We start from the raw sequence: 22,767 nt of genomic DNA, 5'->3' as shown, positions 1-22,767 counted from the left end.
ATTTGCTTCCCCACTGAGCAAATTAAGCACAAGGCCGTTTTTTACTGTCGAGAGAGAGGGGGGGGGAATGGGGATCAGCTCCCGATGGGTGGGAAATGGGAGTTTGATAGGAACTGTTGGTATGAAGGGTTGCCCCTACATTGACCAAGGTAGATATGTGGGGTTACCCCCACATATGGTGTTTGCTTGCAGTATCTGTCGGAACAGATGGTATTTATTTGCTCCCCCACCGAGCAAATTAGGCACAAGGCCGATTTTTAATGTGAGGAGTGAAGGGAGGGGGAAGGGAAAAAGGGGACCAGCTCCCGAGAGGTGGGAAATGGGAGCTGGTTAAAGGTCAGGCATGTGGGGTTGCCCCCACATCTGGTCTTTGCTAGTCCTAGCTAGTCATAGCTTGCAGCATCTGCCGGAACAGATACTACACTTTGATCTTGTCGCCCGGGCCGCAAAGGGCGGGGGCCAGTGTATATACATATCCCCCAGTTATTCATTTGATAAAAGCAATATTTAATGAGCATGGTTCTTCTTGCCAGGCAATGGGTTTACCTGAACCAACAGGTGATCTTCCAATAGATAATATGACTCGAAATACAAACGGGCCTAATGTTGAATTGTTAAACAATGAACAATTAGAGGTCTTTAATACTATAATCAAGGCTGTCATGGCAACTGAAAAAGAAGCCCCACACAACAATTGCTTCTATTTAGATGCCCCAGCCGGATCAGGAAAAACCTTTTTATTCAACATGTTATATGATTACTTCACCTCCAGCAGTACTGTAACCGCCACTGCGGCATTGCTGCAATGCTACTAACTTCAGGGAAAACACTCCACAGTACATTCAAACTACCTGTACCTCTGACAGAAACCAGTGTCTGTAACGTTTCTCCTGTATCAGAGCATGCTTCTTTTTTGAGAAAGGTAATGGTATTCATCATAGACAAAGCCTCTATGATACCTAATCATGCACTGCTTGCTATAGACAGATGTTTACAAGATATAATGGGTAACGATAAAATATTTGGTGGAAAATTTCTCATATTTGGAGGTGACTTCAGGCAAATTTTGCCAGTAGTGTCACATGGATCACCTACATCTATTATAGATACCTGTCTTAAAAGATGCCCATTGTGGCATCATTTCAGTCAATTACAACTAACACAAAACCTCAGAACTAACATAAATGAACAGGAGTTTTCTAGATGGCTCCTTCATCTTGGTAATGGTACACTAACGAACAGTCTTAATGACGTTCCTGTAGATGCCATAGATGTTCCTAATGATTCGGTATGTAATGGTTCTCTAATCTCAGAAATATTTGATTGCAGCCCTCAAGAAATGGAAAATAGAATCATCATGACTCCAAAAAATACAGAATGTTTAACAGTAAATGTAGAAATTCTAAATAATCTTCCCGGAGGCATAAATACATATTTAAGTACAGATTACATCTCCGATGATGATGCTGAACTTCAAAATTATCTTATCGAGTTCATAAATTCATTAACTCCATCTGGAATGTCACCTTACCGACTTAATGTGAAAATAGGGGCAATAGTAATGCGACTGCGAAATTTATCCATAAATCAAGGACTTTGTAATGGAACTAGAATGAAAATAAAAGAAGGTCATCAAAACAGCATCATTGCTATTTTAATTAATGGATCTAATAGAGGTTCCACAGTTATCATTCCAAGAATTAAGTTAAAGCCAAGTGATACAAATGTTCCATTTGCATTTCATCGGATACAGTTTGCAATATGATTAGCATATTCACTGACTATCAATAAAGCACAAGGCCAAACTTTTGATAAGATTGGTATATATCTTCAACAACCTGTATTTTCTCATGGTCAACTGTATGTGGCATGTTCAAGAGCTCGATCTAAGCACAGTGTGAAATTTAAGGTAATGCAACTGCATAGAGATGATAATCAGGGCAGAAAGCGTGGTGTAACATATACTAAGAATATTGTTTACCGTGAAATGTCATTAAAACAATCAGGAACAGCTATGGAATCTAAAAATTAACTTGGATGTAAATATGATTTTGGAAAAAAAATTTTTTAAATTGCTTTCCTTATATTTAACATTCATAATTTGATGAAAAAGTAGTGTACAGTTTGTTTAACTTTACTTAATTATATAACATTGACATAAATTTGATAGGTACAACCTACCTCACATTATTTTGATTATCGAAAAATTAAAATTTCACTGTACTTCATAAGATTTACAGAAACACTTCATTTTCTATGAATGTAATACACAAGAATCTGAATATTATAACAGATTACAATGTTTTTATGGAAAAAACTTTTGTACAGAAAATCCAAAGTGTTCTATTTATATTATCAGGAAGTTGTGATGCATTAATTGAAATCTATATCAATAATTCGAGTTAAAAAATATTTGTGAATTTCCAAATCTTCATTGAATAAAATTCAAAATAAATAGAAAAGTCTATTGCATATGTAAAAGTTGACGGTTGCTTTATTTAACTTCATTAAAAGCTATCAAAGTCAACCAAGAGCTGCTCAATATTCTGGCTTATTGGATCATTTAGCAAGGAATGAAGATGGCGATTCTGGTGTACCAGTTATTCTACCATCTTCATTTACAGGAAGTCCTAGGAATCTTCAACAACTGTATCAAGATGCAATGGCAGTTTTTTGTAAATATGGAAAGCCAGACCTATTCCTTACCTATACATGTAATCCAAGATGTCCTGAAATATTAAACAACTTGGGGTCATCAGAACTTTCACAAAATTGATGTCAACAATGTCACACAGTTTTTTTAAATTCACAGTCTAACTCCCCAGAACCTGCTGAGTGACCACTATTCTCACTCCAAGCAGTTGATCGACGTCCCTGTCACCACCTCAATCATCAGCAGCAATCGTCAATATCAACAGCATCAGTTACGATCGCATTGACCTTCAATAAAAGTTTAAACTAAAGTTCTTTGTTCTACTTGCTTCCATACGTTCATTTTTGTAATATAAGGAATTTTTGTAATATAAGGAATTTCTTACTGATGTGTTTTAAAAGATTTGAACTACCGTGGAATTTCCACGGGTCCTGCTAGTTATTATTATTTCAATTCTAACTGATGACACCAACTCTTTTTATATCTTTGTATTTAAAAAATAAATAAATAAATAAATAAAATGAAATCATACGTAAATTTTACTCGCGGTTTAAAATTTGTAAATATGAAAACAAACCTATATATTTTTTTACGATCTCATATTTACTTTATTTCATACATATTTTTAAGACGAGGGGGTGACACACAGAATACGGACCGTGCTGAAATATTATTTAGAAAGCCATTTTTAATATGGAGCGGGGCAGGTATTAAACTATTCTATATTTTCACCTAACAATTTATTAAATAAGAAACTGACATGTATTATCTCTATTTTTTTTTTTAGTATTAGTTAACATTAAGTATCCGTTTCTAAATCCAATTTCTTGCTTAGTTTATTGTAAAGCAAGTGTTACCTAATCACTAACTGCACTTTGAAATATTTATTTTTTGAGTAGCATGAATTTTAAATAAGGTGCTTCTACTGTGTAGTACCCATATTAAAAAAAAATACAAACAATTTATAGTGAAATCATGTATTTTGAAAAACTGCTAAGTCATTTTCCGGAAGTGACGTCATGTGTTGATAATTGGGAGGAGGGGGGACAAGCACGATTATGTTGTTTTTAAAAGTACTCTTGTTACAGAGAGAGAGAGAGAGGGGGGTGAGTAAACGTGGAGGTAGACACGTTTACCAGAACCGAAGGTCAGCTGACCAGATTACGTATATGTGACGTGGTCAGGCAGGTTGGCTAGATCTGAGAGATTTGATTTGGGCTTTGAAGAAGACGGACGGTTTTTCCGTTGTCTCCCCCTCTTAACTGGGGAGGGGGGAGACGAACGCTGACGTGTGTAGAAGAAGAACCCACACAAGCAGATTTCACTTCCACCTTCTGCAGGACCTCTGGGGAAAGTGAAATAAAAACTATAAAACCCATTCATCGTCTTGGAGTGATAAATCTTCGTCAAACAGGTATCAAGTCTCCCTCCATGATGAGAAATTTCCAGATGGTCCAACATTGAAGAAGCAGAGGTAGGTTCTGAAAATACATGTCACACACACGATTCCCTTTATGATAATCAAACACACAACCATTTATATTAGAGACAATCATACGCACACGGAATTTTTTATGTTATACACCAAACGTTAAATGGTGCCCCTCGATGATAACCCTAGTGAGAACTCAGATGAAGAACAATATATAACAAATGTTCAATTTGGCGCTCCTCGATGATAACCAATATATAACATAATCAATTTGGTGCCGTAACTGACCAGACCACCTAGCAGGGGTGGGTTTAAAAGAAAAAAAGAAGAAAAAAAAAGAACTTCGATTACCACAGGGAAAAAAGGAAGAAAAAAAGACAAGAAAAACACAATAAAATGTCTGGAAAAAAAAAAAGAAAAAAAGAACAGTAGAAAAAAATACAAATCAACACACACACAACGTAGGTCCATTAAAACACTAGGCGAATTAGAAAAATAATTAAGAAAAAAAAGAAAAAAAAAGAAAAGCAATACACACGTAAAACCTTTTCACGAAGAAAGAAAAGGAAGACATACAGACACACAGATGTAAAACTTTATATATAGAAAATAGTTAAAAAAATGTTTATCGTATTAGGAATTAGCTCGTTATGAACGAAGAAAAATATCCCTTAATGTAAAAATTAGAAGGGAAAAACAAAGAATTTCCTTATTCTGTTTAAAGCAAATGACCGATGAGACAGTAAGAAAATGTAATGGGAACACGCACAAATGAAATTGTTTGGAAATGTGTCAATCATAACAGCCAGTGAGTAAACCAGAAAGAAAAAAAAAGAAATAGAACATATGACTTTAGTAAGTGTGCGTCAGGAATGAGCCTTTTCAGCTTACCAAAAGATAAACACGTCAATCACAAATATGTGTTATGAATATTTCGTTGCATTTTTAAACTGTGAACTAAGTGTAACTTTTAATGAAAAACAATATGTACTTTTGATGAAAAACAATGGATAGGTTCTGAAATGTGATTTTTTTTTCCTTTTTCACTAATTGTATGATTTTTTTTTCTTAGGAATTTTTTTTCTGACATGGACAATTTTAGTTCCATCGAGTGTTAGGATTGTCTGAGACTTTATAAGTGAGTCGTTTTATTTTATTTTAGAAACGACTAGGTATTTTAATTGTAAATGTCTAGGTATTTTTTGTAAACGACTGTGATTTTTTCTTTAATTTTGAATTCTGTGGAATGGTAAAAGATGATGCACTATGCAGCCGACCTAGTGGATGACGTGGTCAAATGGGTTTCCACGAATCTGTGTTTTGTTAATTGGAATTTTGTTATTAGTAAGATGGGACTTTGTGATTGCTTATAGGATATTTTTGTAGTTTTTAATTTATTATTTTTATGTAATTGATGTGTTGTCAAACGGTATTGGCAGAATTTTCTTGTTCTTTGACATGTATCTTTTTTTCGCAGAATGGGGAGGTGGAATCTTTGCTTGTGGGGTCTATTGAAAGAATGATTAATAAAAGAAAGAACGTGTTGTTAATTAATTAATTAATAATCATAATAGTAATAATAAAATTGGGAAAAAGAGAAAGAAATAAGATTTAAACAGTGTAATAATAAAAAAAAGTTTCGGAAGAGTCAAAGGTTCAGTCGGTATTAATTTTAATTTTCGAAATGTAGAATAAATGTTCTATTCGACATGAGTGACGTTTTGACCACATAAGTAAGGTAGAAAAAAAAAGGATAAATATAGGGTTAAATAAACTATATGAAGAAATGAAAGAAAAAAGTGGGGCGTGAATGGAATTTAATTTCTGTGGCAAGCATGTAAGAATTTTGGAGAGGTGTTGAGTTACATGGATAGTTATTAATTGCATTATTCTCGAGAAATGATTCGAATTTTATTTTATTTTTTATCGTAATTTCTATTGATTTCGAGTAGAATCAACATGGGGCAACTTTGAGTACTTCATGTGTGGAAATCCGATGTTTTCCGTGAAGCTATGTGTCTTCAAGGCAGGTTGCGCTTACCGACTTTGGAAAAAAAAAGTTTTTTCTGACATAGCAGTAAACGGAATGTATTCTGTCCAGCGTGAGCGGATCTAGTTGTAATCAACTTCAGGGAGCAAATGAAATGCCCTCTGACATGGCGTAAGGGGCAGAGGGGGTGCAATGGCTGACGTGGCCATTATGTGACGAATCGCTCAAGAGAAGATGAATGAAATATGTATACAAGCGCAGAGGAAAATAGAAGGCTACCCACCATATGGAATGTTAAGAGGTTTTTTGTTTCCCACAAAATACTAGTAATAAAAGTAGGCTTATGATGAATAGGATAAGGCTTGGGATGGAAAAAAAAATTTTGTGTGCTACCTATGGGAAGAAAAGCTGATCTGTAAAGCCAAGGACGATGATAGTCCGTTTTGAAGAGGCAGATGGACCTCGATGTTATTATTCGGTTGATTGCCGAGAATTTATCCATCATGCGTAGTGTCGACGGGAGTAAAGGATGCTCCTGAAATTCTGATTTAAATTATGAAGAGAGTTGTTGACCTTCGAAGGCGCAAGGATTAGCGCCACATGGTATTATTTGTTGATATTATTTTACTTAGTATATTGAATAAAGGTATGACAGATTTCTTTGCCAGTGGGGTGAGCATATATATCCCATTCTTAGTAAATGTGGGAAGTAGAAAATGTATGCCTTCGCCATACATTTTGATAAAAAGGGGGGAAGGAATGTTACAGAGAGAGAGAGAGAGAGAGAGAGGGGGTGGGAGTAAACGTGGAGGTAGACACGTTTACCAGAACCGAAGGTCAGCTGACCAGATTACGTATATGTGACGTGGTCAGGCAGGTTGGCTAGATCTGAGAGATTTGATTTGGGCTTTGAAGAAGACGGACGGTTTTTCCGTTGTCTCCCCCTCTTAACTGGGGAGGGGGGAGACGAACGCTGACGTGTGTAGAAGAAGAACCCACACAAGCAGATTTCACTTCCACCTTCTGCAGGACCTCTGGGGAAAGTGAAATAAAAACTATAAAACCCATTCATCATCTTGGAGTGATAAATCTTCGTCAAACAGGTATCAAGTCTCCCTCCATGATGAGAAATTTCCAGATGGTCCAACATCGAAGAAGCAGAGGTAGGTTCTGAAAATACATGTCACACACACGATTCCCTTTATGATAATCAAACACACAACCATTTATATTAGAGACAATCATACGCACACGGAATTTTTTATGTTATACACCAAACGTTAAATGGTGCCCCTCGATGATAACCCTAGTGAGAACTCAGATGAAGAACAATATATAACAAATGTTCAATTTGGCGCTCCTCGATGATAACCAATATATAACACTCTGGAGGCCGCCAGCGATTACCAAACTTTCTTTTTTAGGCGAGGTTGGGGTGTGGTGAATTAATGCCTGTTTATTCTCCCAAGCATTACCACCACTTTTTCTGTTTATGGACCAGTAGATGATTTTGCTGAAATACTGCATCAGAACAGATACTACATTTTGATCTTAGCCAAAAGGCCAAGTAAGCATAATATAGTTTTCTACCAGGCATTACCTCCTTCTTAAAAAAAAATACAAAATAACCGACACAGCATATATTTTAAGAGGTGAGGAGAAGAATATGAAGTAAGTTCCGAAAATGGCTGAAGCAGTTTATGATCTCAAAAATACTTTCTTTCATATATATTTTTAAAAGAAGTGGGGATACGGAGTCAGTCCCAGAAATGACTGAGGCAGTTTATGATCTCAATTTTTTTATTTTTATTTTATTTTTTTTACATGGTAGTCACCACTTATCAAGGCCCAGAAGCCACTCGGGAATAAGGGTTATTGCGTGTACAGTAATCAATGGGATAATATCGTAGTAATCGTTAGTAATGGAGATTTGATAAAGTGTCTTACTTAAAGGGATAATTTATCAGGAGTTTGTTTATGTTGAACTTGAAGACATCCAAGTTGTAGTCAGGTGGGAAACAGGCAAACGGAAGAGAGTTCCACAAGCGTGCACTTCTAATAAAGAAGCTTTGTTCATGGAATCTACGTTTTGATTTAGGCACAGATAAAGAGTTGGGAAAATTATTGACAGTGGTTTCAGCTAGACGGGTGTTTTTCGTGAAATATTGGTGAGGGGGGACCAAACGAGCACTTGCCATTGAAGTAACGATAAAACAAAACCAAGTTCGCAACGTCTCTTCTGTGGGAAGAGAAAAGGGCATCCCCCACTATTTTATACTCTGTCAAGGCAAGATAGGCTGTTTTTAGCAGCTCCTGCCCAGATGTGGCAGCAGTACTCCATCCTTGGACATATAGATAGAGAATTGCGTCAGCAGTGATATATCTTCTGGAGCGTAGAAGGATCCTACCATTTTTCTAGCGACCTTGGTATATGTTTCATTTCAGATCAGGAGTAAAGGTCAATCCCAGAAGTTTGTCAAAACATGGAGCCCCCCTCCTAAGACGAGGGCCATTCATTTCACTTGATGCCAGATGGGGATCAGAGCGTTGATGATGTAAAGATAGGAGCTTGGTTTTAGATGCATTAAAAGTAACCATCCATCTCTTTCCGCACTGTACTACGTGCTCAAGATCAGAGGAGAGAGAATCAGAGAGAACTTTTTCATTTACGGCCTTTGATGTGTTGCCATAGATGGTCGTGTCGTCAGCATAGATGTCAATAAATGATTTAAGTATGTGTTTTGGGAGATCATTGATGTAGATCAAGAAGAGAGTTGGGCCCAGAATGGACTCCTGAGGGACTCCAGCATTAATATTGTGGTCCTCTGATTTCTGCCCATTAACTACTACTCTTATGAGCCTATCAGAGAGAATCTAATTTTAAGAAAGAGAGGAGATATGGAGTCAGTCTTGGAAATAGCTGAAGCAGTTTACCATCTCAAAGTTTCTTTATTTTTGATCTATTTTTAAGAGAGATGGGATGATATAAATCAGTCGCAGAAATGGTTGTAGAACTTTACGATCTCATAATTACTTTATTTCATATATATTTTTAAGACAGGGGGAGGGAAAACTGACCTACAGAATACAGACTATGCTGAAATAATATTATTTAGAAAGACATTCTTAATGTGGGGGTATCTTTTTAACTATTCTGTACTTTCACCTAACAATCTATTAGATAAGAAACTGATATACAGAATACAAATTGCGCTAAAATAATATTTACATATTTTTTTGAGTCCAATTCTGGAAATTATATAATTTCGCTTAAAATTATATTTGCGGTGGTGGTTGTGGTGGGAAAAGAAACACGGTAATGACGAAACAAGTGTTACCTAATCACTAGCCAAAACAATGTATTTATGTATTTAGGCAGAAATTCTAATGATTCATTTTTTAACAGTGAATTATTTTTCTTAAAATTATGATGGCCTTGGTGGGAAGAGAAATTAGTTCATATATGTTGTACAATACTTGTTCAGAGTATATTAATTTATTTTTATTTCGGACTATTATTCTCATCTTTATTAGTTGTTGTTTTCATCTTTATTGATTGTTGTTTTTGTTTGTTTTTTTTTGGGGGGGGGGGTCACGACGTTTCGGCCAACTATTCCTCTGGCCTTCGTCAGGTGGTAACCGCAACGGATAAGGACTTCGAATCTCCTAACTGCATTCTTGGAAATCACCGCCATCCGTAGTTGTTGTCGTCATCCGACTATGGAAGATCAGATAATAAATAAACGTGGATTTATAAGATCAAAGAATCCGACCTTGATCGCCTTTGGGGCTCGTGGCGCAGTTAATAGAGACATTGAATCTCTACGGTTCCAGATGGAGATAGCGGTTTCAATCCTACCCAAAGCGTGCCAGAGGTTTACTTGGCCAAAAACGTGGTGAGACGACAACAACTACGGATGGCAGTGATTGCCGAGAATGCAGTTAGGCGATTCGAAGTTCCTATCCGTCGCGGTTACCACCTGACGAAGGCCAGAGGAATAGTTGGTCGAAACGTCGTGAAAAGAAAACAACTAATAAAAATGAGAATAATAGTCCGAAATAAAAATAAATTAATATATGTAATGCTCATCTAAAAAAAAAATTAATTCCAATTAAGGAATAATATATATATGATACCTGTTGAGTATGTTAAATTGTTTAATATATATATATACCTGTTGAGTATGTTAAATTGTTTAATATATATATACCTGTTGAGTATGTTAAATTGTTTAATATATATATATACCTGTTGAGTATGTTAAATTGTTTGATATATATATACCTGTTGAGTATGTTAAATTGTTTAATATATATATATACCTGTTGAGTATGTTAAATTGTTTAATATATATATATACCTGTTGAGTATGTTAAATTGTTTAATATATATATACCTGTTGAGTATGTTAAATTGTTTAATATATATATTTTCATTACCCGCCAGAGGGTAAGAAAATTATTTAATATATGTGTTGTACATTATCCGTCCTAGGAATTATAAAATTATTTAATGTTCGTGCTGTTAATCACATGTTCGAGGGAAGTTAAAATTGTTTCATACATAATTTGTGTAATTCACGTCCTAGGTTAGGTAATAAATATTCTTTTGCTCGAGATAACAAATGATAACTCGAGATCGGTGTATTGCAATGAAATAACATTTATTTAGGAGTTTAAGAAACATTAATTCAAATCGTTCCAACGTTAATTTTTTTTGTTTTTTGTTTTTTGCACCGAGTGTTCATTAGGCAAGTTTACCTTAATGAATGTCTCGTGAAAAGGTCATGAAGTTTAAGATAACTGATTTTTATGAACAAAGAAAGAGACACGTGTGGTTATTTTTATTTTTTTTTGGAGGGGAAGAAAGTCATTAAGCCATGTAAATGAGGTGTGTGTGTGTGTGTGTGTGTGTGTGTGTGTGTGTGTGTGTGTGTGTGTGTGTGTGTATTCATCACATAAGAAAACAATAGTTCTAAATAACATTCTTGAAAAATAGATTTAAATTCCCGTTCGACGTGGTGATTTCCCACGATGGTTGTTGAAGAGAAAAACTGGTTTGTCTGTAGCGCGCGTAAAGTCTAGACGACGTATTTTAACGTCTTCCTTTTTACGGAGTTTCTTAGACACGTGTCGGGCCGGAGAAATCTGAAGAAAACTGATCTGATTTTCGCGGGCGAATCGTTATATACAGTGTTCTGGAATATTCCAGTCTGTTTGCTGTATCCCTGCCCGTGGAACACAACATAGTTCCTTTATCGCATGTGTGCGGATGGGCAAATTACACTGTTGTGTGCCTGCGCCTTCTAATATCCATGGGCGTTGATTGCTATGAAAATGTCTCTGTCAAAAATTTGTTCCGGTCGTTTGTTGGGATGGGGGTCGGCAAAAATATGCACGCTCTTTCACGTACAACAATGACCACCACTCATGTTATAAAGAACGACATTACTGATATCTGGAAAACGACTTATTTGCGGAGAATGAAATGCGATATTTTATGTTATAAGTGGTGGTCATTGTTGGTGGCGCGTATAACAATGGCCACCACTTATAACATAAAATAACGTAACGCTTGACACTTATAAGTTATAAACAAAGTTTGCAATTTTCTGCAGTATAACATTTTTTTTAAGCAAAAATCTTTTTGGTGCAAGAAAATTAAAAGCAGTGATAGCGATTAAATCATTGTTTCAAGACTTGATAATATTTTATTGAATTAACGTAAATATAGCAATATAAAATTTTATTTAGGCTTTCTTTCAGATTATTAAATATAAATATTTATTATAAAGTAATTATTAAATATAAATATTTATTATAAAGTAATTATTAAATATAAATATTTATTATAAAGTAATTATTAAATATAAATAGTTATTATAAAGTAATTATTAAATATAAATAGTTATTATAAAGTAATTATTAAATAAAATATAATTTTTTCGGTGCTTCTACAGACTAAACCGACTTTTCCAAACTCAAGCTAAAGGACTTTCCCAGAAAAACTACGGGAATAGGGACTTAGCTCGCATTTCTCGAACGGTCCTAATTTTCTGTTGTCAAAGTGCTATTTTTACCAGTACCATTTTTTTTAAGTGCTATTTTTACCGGTACCATTTTTTAAAAAAGTGCTATTTTTACCGGTACCATTTTTTAAAAAGTGCTATTTTTACTGGTACCATTTTTTAAAAAGTGCTATTTTTACTGGTACCATTTTTTAAAACGTGCTATTTTTACCGGTACCATTTTTTAAAAAGTGCTATTTTTACTGGTACCATTTTTTTAAAAGTGCTATTTTTACCGGTACCGTTTTTTTAAAAGTGCTATTTTTACTGGTACCATTTTTTAAAAAGTGCTATTTTTACTGGTACCATTTTTTAAAAAGTGCTATTTTTACCAGTACCATTTTTTTAAAAGTGCTATTTTTACCGGTACCATTTTTTTAAAAGTGCTATTTTTACCGGTACCATTTTTTTTAAGTGCTATTTTTACCGGTACCATTTTTTTAAAAAGTGCTATTTTTACTGGTACCATTTTTTAAAAAGTGCTATTTTTACCGGTACCATGTTTTTAAAAGTGCTATTTTTACCGGTACCATTTTTTTAAAAGTGCTATTTTTACTGGTACCATTTTTTTAAAAAGTGCTATTTTTACTGGTACCATTTTTTAAAAAGTGCTATTTTTACCGGTACCATTTTTTTAAAAGTGCTATTTTTACTGGTACCATTTTTTTAAAAAGTGCTATTTTTACTGGTACCATTTTTTAAAAAGTGCTATTTTTACTGGTACCATTTTTTTAAAAGTGCTATTTTTACCGGTACCATTTTTTAAAAAAGTGCTATTTTTACTGGTACCATTTTTTAAAAAGTGCTATTTTTACCGGTACCATTGTTTTAAAAGTGCTATTTTTACCGGTACCATTTTTTTAAAAGTGCTATTTTTACCAGTACCATTTTTTTAAAAGTGCTATTTTTACTGGTACCATTTTTTAAAAAGTGCTATTTTTACCGGTACCATTTTTTTAAAAGTGCTATTTTTACCGGTACCATTTTTTTAAAAAGTGCTATTTTTACTGGTACCATTTTTTTAAAAGTGCTATTTTTACCAGTACCATTTTTTAAAAAGTGCTATTTTTACCGGTACCATTTTTTTAAAAGTGCTATTTTTACTGGTACCATTTTTTTAAAAAGTGCTATTTTTACTGGTACCATTTTTTAAAAAGTGCTATTTATACCGGTACCATTTTTTAAAAAGTGCTATTTTTACTGGTACCATTTTTTTAAAAGTGTTATTTTTACCGGTACCATTTTTTTAAAAGTGCTATTTTTACCGGTACCATTTTTTTAAAAAGTGCTATTTTTACTGGTACCATTTTTTAAAAAGTGCTATTTTTACCGGTACCATTTTTTTAAAAGTGCTATTTTTACCGGTACCATTTTTTTAAAAGTGCTATTTTTACTGGTACCATTTTTTAAAAAGTGCTATTTTTACCGGTACCATTTTTTTAAAAGTGCTATTTTTACCGGTACCATTTTTTTAAAAGTGCTATTTTTACTGGTACCATTTTTTAAAAAGTGCTATTTTTACCGGTACCATTTTTTTAAAAGTGCTATTTTTCCGGTGCCATGTTTTTAAAAGTGCTATTTTTACCGGTACCATTTTTTTTAAAAGTGCTATTTTTACTGGTACCATTTTTTTAAAAGTGATATTTCCCCGGCGCCATTTTACCTGTGCCATTTTTACCGAGCACCGAAAATAAAACAAACAAACTTAGCAAACGCAAAATGTTGGTAGCAAATTCTTTGGACTGTTTTTTTTTTTTTGGAGGGGGGGGGTAGCGCCATTTATTGGTTTCGGGGGTCCACAATAAAACAAACTGTTTCTTTTCATTTCGATAATAATTAACTGAGAAAAATCGGGAAAATTAAATAAAATAAAATATTTCGTTTCGTTTCATATTTTCATTTCCGGTTTGTTGTTTTGCTGTCTTAATTCAAATTCAACATGAATTATTTCCTTCCTTGGGCCGAATCATAACACGGCCACCGAGAGTAAGAAGAAGGTCTGTTAACTGAAAAATGTCTGCAGGCAATGTAGGTTTGTCAGACTGTCAGTACTATATGAGGGTCATTTGAAAAAGAGCAATAAAACATTTTTAAAAAGAAAAAGGAACACAATTCGATTAATACTTAAACTGAACTTTATTCAATATAAAAGATAAATATTATCTATGTAAATTAATTTTAAAGCAATTTTAATACTGATAAAACTGAATTATGAATTTAGGGAACAAACAATTAAAGAAACATTAAACAAATATTTTTGGGCCTTCGGAACAAGATCACAGTGTAGTATCTGTTTTGATGCTACACTTTACCTTTTCTGTCTTCGGTCGGTGGAGGAGAAATCTTTCATGACTGAGATTATTTTTGTTCCTATCCAGAGTGCCCCGTATTGGGAAGCTGGATTTTCTCCACAAAATTATATGTTGAAATATTTAAATAACTATTACTTTAAATACAGAAATTATATTTAAAGTTTTGGTTTTCTGTTCTTCTATGTTCATTTTTTCCCCATGTTTTTCATCAAAATGTGTAGCGTATTAGTTGTCTCACAGGCCATCATCAGTGATCGCTCACTGGCAGTAACCTGTGGTGTTCCCTGGAGACCAAGTGACAACAAGTCTCCCCAGATTTCCAGTGTTCTCCACCACTTGACCACTTGTGTAGATGATTGCATGTTATTGCAACAGCCGTTGTCACTGATTTCTCGTTGGCATCGGCCATTGGTGTTTTCTGGGGTTTGGGTGACAAGATACCAGATTTGAACTGCGCACTTCCAGTGGAGATTTGGTTAGTACTCTCTCACCTCGGTCTTTCCATCCTCCATGACCCTTCACAATTAGTTGGTGTGGTGTGTCGCCAGTCGATGTCATCTACACCAGTTTATTATTATTATTATTATTATTATTATTATTATTATTATTATTATTATGATAATAAGGACGCTTGTGCAGTATACGCACGTGGATTTTAAATATTATTTTCAAGTTAAATTAAATTTTGGGTTTGTATTACTGTACACATAGATTCGAAAAAGTTGTCAAAAAACAAATATATAACAAATAAATGTTATCAAAGGCAAGATTTTTTTTTACAAAGGCATCACCTCTTATCAAGGCCAAGAGGCCAATCGAGGATAAGGGTTAAAGAGTGTACAGTAGAAATTGGGCAATATAGTAATCGTTAGTAATGGAAATTTGGTATAATTTGTTAATTTATATGGAACGGCTCATCAAAAACTTGTTTACGTTAGACTTGAAGACAACCATATTGTAGTCAGCTGGAAAGCAGGAAAACGGAAGACAATTCCATAGGCGTGCAGTTCTAAAAAAGAAGCTTTGCTCATGGAATCTACGTTTAGGTTTAGGCACAGATAAAGAGTGGGGGAAATTATTGATAGTGTTTTCTGCTAGACGAGTGTTTCTTGCGAAAGTTTGGCTAGGGGGGACCATAAATTGGAGCTCAGCCGAGCACTTGCCATGGAAATAACGATAAAGCAGCTCTTCTGTGAGAAAGAGGTTGCAGGGGAGAGAAAAGAACATCTCCTATGAGGCTACAAAGTCTATTTTGAACTCTATCAAGACAGGATAAGTCCTTTCTAGCAGTCCCTGCCCAAATGTGACAACAGGATTCCATCCTAGGACGTACCTGGCTCTTATATAGATAGAGAATTGCATCAGCAGTGAGATATCTACTGGATCAATAGAAGGATCCCACCATTTTTCCAGCGACCTTGGCAACGGATTTAATGTATGTGCTCCATTTAAGATCAGGAGTAAAGGTCAAGCCCAGAAGCTTGTCAAAATATGAGGTCTCCCCAAGACGAGGGTCATTCATTTCAATTGATGCCAGGTGGGGATCAGAGCGTTGATGATGTAAAGATAAAAGCTTGGTTTTAGATGCATTAAAAGTTACAGACAACCTCTTTTCCCATTGTACCACATGCTCAAGATCAGAGGAGAGAGAATCAGAGAGAAATTGGTCGGTTGCGGTCTTAGATGTGCTACCATAGATAGTAGTGTCATTAGCATAAATGTCTACGAATGATGTAAGGATGTGATTTGGAAGATCATTAATGAAGATCAGGAAGAAAGTTGGACCCAGGATGGACCCCCAAGGGACTCCAGCATTAATACTGAGAGCATCAACCACTACTCTTATGAACCTATCTGAGAGAAATGATTTAATAATTGAGAAGACATTTCCAGTTATACTGTAGCTGGAGATCTTGTGAAATAAACCTTTATGCCATACTCTATCAAAGGCCTTTGATATGTCAAGAGCAATTGCCCTAGAAAGGTAGCCCCCATCGAGAGATTCGCTAATCCTATGAGATATAACTGTAAGCACATCTGCTGTAGATCTAGCAGAACGGAAACCATATTGTATGTCACTAAGAAGGTTATTTTTGCTGAGATGGTTGATTTCTTCTCTATTTAACACAGATTCCAGCAACTTACTCATGACGCACAGGAGATTTATTGGCCTGTACTAAGAGGAAGATGAGAGATCACCTGAATTCTTACTTACAGGGCATATTGATAAGATTTTCCAGGGTGATGGGAAGCATTTCTCCTTAAGACAACGTTTAAACAGTTTTGTAAGTATGGGCGCTAGTTCTGGTGAAAGTCTTTTGAGTACTATAATTGGAATACCGTCAGGTCCTGTTGTTTTACTGGAGTCAATGTTCTTGATTAGCTTGGCAACATCATGTGCAGATATTTGTATATCATATAGCGTGTTTTCTGATACAGGAGGAAATATTGGAGGTTGGCGGCCTTGGTCGTAGAATTTAAAAAGAAAAATGTCGGCATGTTTGGTAGAAAAGTAACTTTTCTTGCCTTTGATAGCATTTATTTGTTATATATTTTGTTTTTTGACAACTTTTTCGAATCTATGTGTATAGTAAAACAAATCCATCATTAAAATTATTTACAGTTAAAATGTTATAAAAACAAAAAATTGAAGTTTTAAATATATTTCAAAGAAATAAATTACGTCCCGTGCTAAAATATTAATAATTCACCGATCGTAAAAAAAAGAAGAAAAAAAAACTGCCGTAAAAAATGCTTACTTTAAAATATTTGAAAATATCCAGTGAAAAGTTTTATTTATTATTAAAAGAACGGACTGAAAAATATTATATAAAAATTGTTTGTTTAGCAGTAAAAAAAATAAATAAAATGAAATATTCGACTTTCTCCGATAAAAATAAAAGTCCAAACACGAATTCACTTACTATATTTTGATTAAAATTATCCCAAATGCAAGTGGCGGCTCGTGCCTAAGATTAGTGGGGGTGCTGTTTTAAAAAAAATACCTATTGTTTTAATATTGTGTAAAAATAAAACAAACATAAAAAATATACATAATTTATACGTATGCACACATATAAAAATACAATAACTTAAAGGAATCCTAAATAGATGTAAATATTTTAAATATTTTACTTATTACATTCATTTGAAAGTAAACTTTATTTTTCTTGTTTTAATTTGTGAGAAAAGATTGATAATTTTCTCCTTAACTTCTGAATGACTGCTGAAGAACTTTTTTTAATTGAAAGCACTGCAAATGCATTTAGTATGTCGCAACCCATGGTGTTCCTTAGAAAAGTTTTTATTCTTTTCAGAGTTGAAAAACAACGTTCTATCTCTTATGTAGTCATGGGAATTGTCAAGATAATTTTTATGAGTTTTGTGATTTCACTAAGAACATTGTTTAAATTGTTTTCCAAAATAAATTTCAGGAGATCAATTACTTTGCAATACTCATGGATATCTGACCTACTATAAAATATTTCTAGCTCAGTTTAAAACTTTTCTTTGTCAATCATGGGATATGCTTCAGTTGTCAAGGATATCTCTTCTGTGGGTAGTTCTTTCTTAAAACTAGCAAAGCTTATCTTGTAAAACAATTTAGCAAGTATTAAATGTTTAGTTGAAGAATATCTGTCTGTTATATCAACAGATATATAGCCACACAGTTCTTTAGCTTCGCTCTTGAGTGTTTGTGAAGGATGTTCACAGTATTTGGTGTTTCTTATCTCTAAAATAGCAGTTTTGAAATTTGTTATGTATTCATTGACTTTATATATACTAATTTCCCGAGAAATAATTTCAATATGAGACATAATTTGATGAAATAGCTCAACCCAAAATATGAAATTTTCATCGTTCAAATATTTCAGAATTCCTGTCGCCTCTGCAACGGTCACATCTACATATGATGTTGACTGAATTTCAGTAACAGTTTTTTAATGCTTGAACATTTTCATGAACTCTATTTATGAATGTTAAAGTTCCACTTAGTGGCGGATGGCCGTGGAATGCTTACATCCAGATGCTTCTTGAGAATGGACATACGCTGTGGTGATCTAAGAAAGAAAGTCGGAATAGCCAAAGTGTTAGACATAAATATTCTAGCATTTCGTGTAATGTTTGCTGCATTCCTCATTATTAAAATAAGTTGATGCGCATAACAGTGAGTGAAATGTACATTACTATAAACTGCTTTTATTTTCGCCTGAGCACCAGCTTTTTTGTCTTTCATGACATTTGCACCATCAAATGTCTGAGCTATCAGTTTTTGGCGATTCACTTGAAGGATTATATCTAATTGTTGTAGAGTACATTTTGATATCCCATCAGCGGTTTGGTTTTCTGGAATAAAGAATCCCCAAAAGCGTTCAAGTATTTTTTCGTCCAAGAACATTTGTGTATGTTCAGACACATCTGTTGTATCGTCATCCATAACAGCTACAAAGGAAGCTTTGCCAATTTCTGCCCTTATTTCATCACGGTATATTTGTAAAAGACAGTCAAGTATGTCATTTTGAATGGTCTTGGAAACACCTTTGGAGACACTACTGGTTTCTAAGTGATTCTTTAAACCTGGATCTTAGATGCGAAATTTAATAATCCTCTAAATACCCCTGTATTTACTGAATCATCTTTTTCATCATGTCCTCGTAACAAAAGAAAATGCAATCTATTATTTTAGATTAAATTTCACGGTTCTTCTTAACATTCATGTTATGATGATTGATTGAAAGTCTGTAGGCCTCACTAAGTGTTTCTTTAATATTTACGGTCCCCAAAATTGATAGGGAAACTACATTGTCAACGTGCTTCTTTGACTTCTCATGCTTTTCAGTTCAATCTTTCATTTTGCTAATAATTCTGAAGCCATCTTTTGTCCACGTTACAAACAACAAACCAGGAAAGCAGAACAATGCATTTTTTAGTTCACAGCCGCAAAGCCAACTTTTCCGTTGGTACCATTCAGAATTAAAGCTACGAATATACACTTTGTTGTTGCTAATGCCTGGCTGAGATATTTGAATATCAGGCGTTGAACGGCCTCTTTTCTTAATTTCAACTTTATCATGGAGAGACAGCTGTGAAACCTCCATCCGTTGAAGTTCACTTACCTTCGCAGAAGTTATTTCTTGGAGATGCAAGGAGACCATGGTTAAATTCTTTTAATATCAATTGTGTTGGGAAAGGTAAGTACTAGGTAGTCTATTAGTAGAATATCAATTAGGTTAGAAGGAATAAAATGTGTACGTGATCCTCTTTTTGCAATTCAACTGAACCGGAAGTTCTAACTGAGTTGAACCATACTTTTATAACTTTTAGGTCACGGATTTTTATTAACTAAAAAAGTTTTACTATTTAAAAACGGTTTTATTTATAAAAAGCTTTTTGTTAATTAAAAATAGGCGTATAACAAAATAAGCTTGTTATTAAAATTGTTTTTTTAATACAAATATTTTTAACTTTGCCATTATAAGCCGTCGAAAAAGGAATACGCAAAAACATTTTAATTAAAAAATACTATTTAAAATTGTGTACATTTTACAGAGTAATAAAAAATATACAAATATATTCCTTTTAAACTTTACAGATTAAATAAAATTTTACGGGCTTTTTCCGCAGGCAAACAAACGAAAAACATTTTTTAAATGCATTTTATTTACAATTTTTTAATAATTTATTTTTTCATAAAAACAAAAACTTTGAAATTTACTTGCCTGCAAACGATGGTAAAGTTAGGAGTTTTACCATTTAAAAATGGTTTTATTGGATAACAGTTTTATTTAAAATTTAAAAATGTGTTTATAACAAAACTTTGTAAATAGCCTATCCTGACTTGACAGCGTACAAAATAGACTTCGTGGCTTAGTGGGGGATGCCCTTTTCCTTGCAACCTGCAAGCTCTCTCCCACAGAAGAGACGTTGCGAGCCTATCCTTGTTTTATCGTTATTTCCATGGCAGGTGCTCGTCTGAACTCCAATCTCTGGTCCCCCCCTCGCCAATCTTTCACGAAAAACACCCGTCTAGCTGAATCCACTGTGAAAATTTTCCCCCACTCTTTATCTGTACCTAAATCAAAACGTGGATTCCATGAACAGAGCTTCTTTTTTAGAACTGCACGCCTGTGGAACTCTGTTCCATCTGCCTGCTTCCCACCTGAATACAACTTGGATGTCTTCAAGTCCAACGTTAAAAATTCCTAATGAACCGCCCCCTTAAGTAAACACTTCATCAAATCTCCACACTAACGTAATGTACTTGCAATAACCGTTATCCCTGAGTGGCTTCCGGGCCTTGATAAGTGGTGATCACTGTGTAAAAAAAAATAAAAATAAAATAAAATATAGAATAAAAAAGTTTACATGTTTGTACAACGAGCAAACAAAAAACATTTAAAGATACATAATTTGATTTACAAATCTTTTTACAACTTTTTATATAAATACAAAAACAAACTTTGTTATTTACTGTTTGCTTATTATAAAAACGGTTTTACTTACTCGTTTTGTTATTGCACATTTTAATTAAAAAAAACTTTGTTCAAAGTGTAAAACTTCTTACATTGCCTCGTGGGAAGTAAATAAATGCTAAAGCTTATATATATATATATATATATATATATATATATATATATATATATATATATATATTATATACTTGTTTATTGTTATATAAACATGCTCACATCCCGCTGCTACAAATAGCCACTTGTTTCAATCAAACAACAGATATCATCAGGCAGCGACTTGACTATTCAAAAGTTCAATGAATAATGGATTTTTATTTTAGGTAGGAACTCTTTAAAAGGTGGAGTTAAAAAAACTTAAAACACAGAACTTTAATTATAAAATGTAAAGAGGGAGGGGCAATTTAAATAAAGTTAAAAGATTACAATGGAGAGAGAGTGATTGAGAAGAAAAAAAAGGAATAGAGAAAGAAATAGAGAGAGAAAAAAATATATATATATCTATATACATATATATATATACATATATATATATATATATATATATATATATATATATATATACATATATATAATATGGAGAAGAAACGAAAACAGATATAAATGGTTATCATAAAGAGAATAAGGACTAGAAGGGAAAGGAAAGGAAAGGAAAGGAAAGAATGATGAGATCTAGTTAAAGAGAGAAAGAGAGAAAGTAAGAATTTGACAGTATATAGAAAAAGGAAAAAGAAAAAGATCTGCGTGTCAACCAATTTATGAACAATTATACAATTCAGTAATGAAACATATTATTACAAATACAAACAGAAGATACAATCCAAGCGTCAGAAATGAACCTGTCAAAAAAGACAGCGAATGTATCCAGCCAACATATATATCAACTCACATACGTCCACGAGTAATATCAACGCAGTTCAAACATACGTCTACAATTAATTAGGCACTTTATGCTCAATGATATAAGTTTAAAGTTTTCGCGTTTTTATTAGATAAATATATAAATAAAGGAAAAAAAACAATGATAAAACAATATTAAAATTATTATTAATAATAAACATAATAGTAATAATAAACATAATAGTAATGATAATAATAATGATAATAATAATGATAATAATAATAATAATAATAATAATAATAATAATAATAATAATAATAATAATAATAACAGAATAAAATTAATATTTATTATCTTTTTAATATAACATATTTAGCCATACGAGGGGATTAAATAAATTAAATAGGGCCAATAATTATAAATAAAAATTCACTAATATTTATGTATATAAAAAGAATACAATACATATATGTATATATACACATACACACACATATATATATACGCACACACATACACATATATACACATATATACATGCACATAGGTAAAGGTGTAACTATACTATTAAGTTGAAAGTTTAAGCTATTTAAGTATAGATATAAAGTCATATTAAATCACAAATTAATACATTCAAGACCAGATTACTAGTAACACAGATACAAGTACACTTACCTATAAATATATAAATATATTCAGGCAAAAGAAGTAATTAAATCAACGAAATACTCAAAAGTAGCGACACACAGGTAGATAGTACCCAAATTAAAAATAATAAAATACATATGTATATACCCACAAAGAACCAACAGACATACAAATAAGCATATATATGTATATATATATATATATATATATATATATATATATATATATATATATAATTATATGTATACACATACATACAAAAAATACACAAATATATGCACACAATCATATACTAATATACAACAACGCACATACACATATATATACGCACACATAAATATGTATAATTTACA

This window comes from Euprymna scolopes, chromosome 44 (genome assembly GCF_053919585.1).
Source record: "Euprymna scolopes isolate OS-2025 chromosome 44, ASM5391958v1, whole genome shotgun sequence".
NCBI lineage: Eukaryota > Metazoa > Mollusca > Cephalopoda > Sepiida > Sepiolidae > Euprymna > Euprymna scolopes.
The sequence above is the reverse complement of the archived record's forward strand: the minus strand, read 5'-3'. Positions refer to the sequence as shown.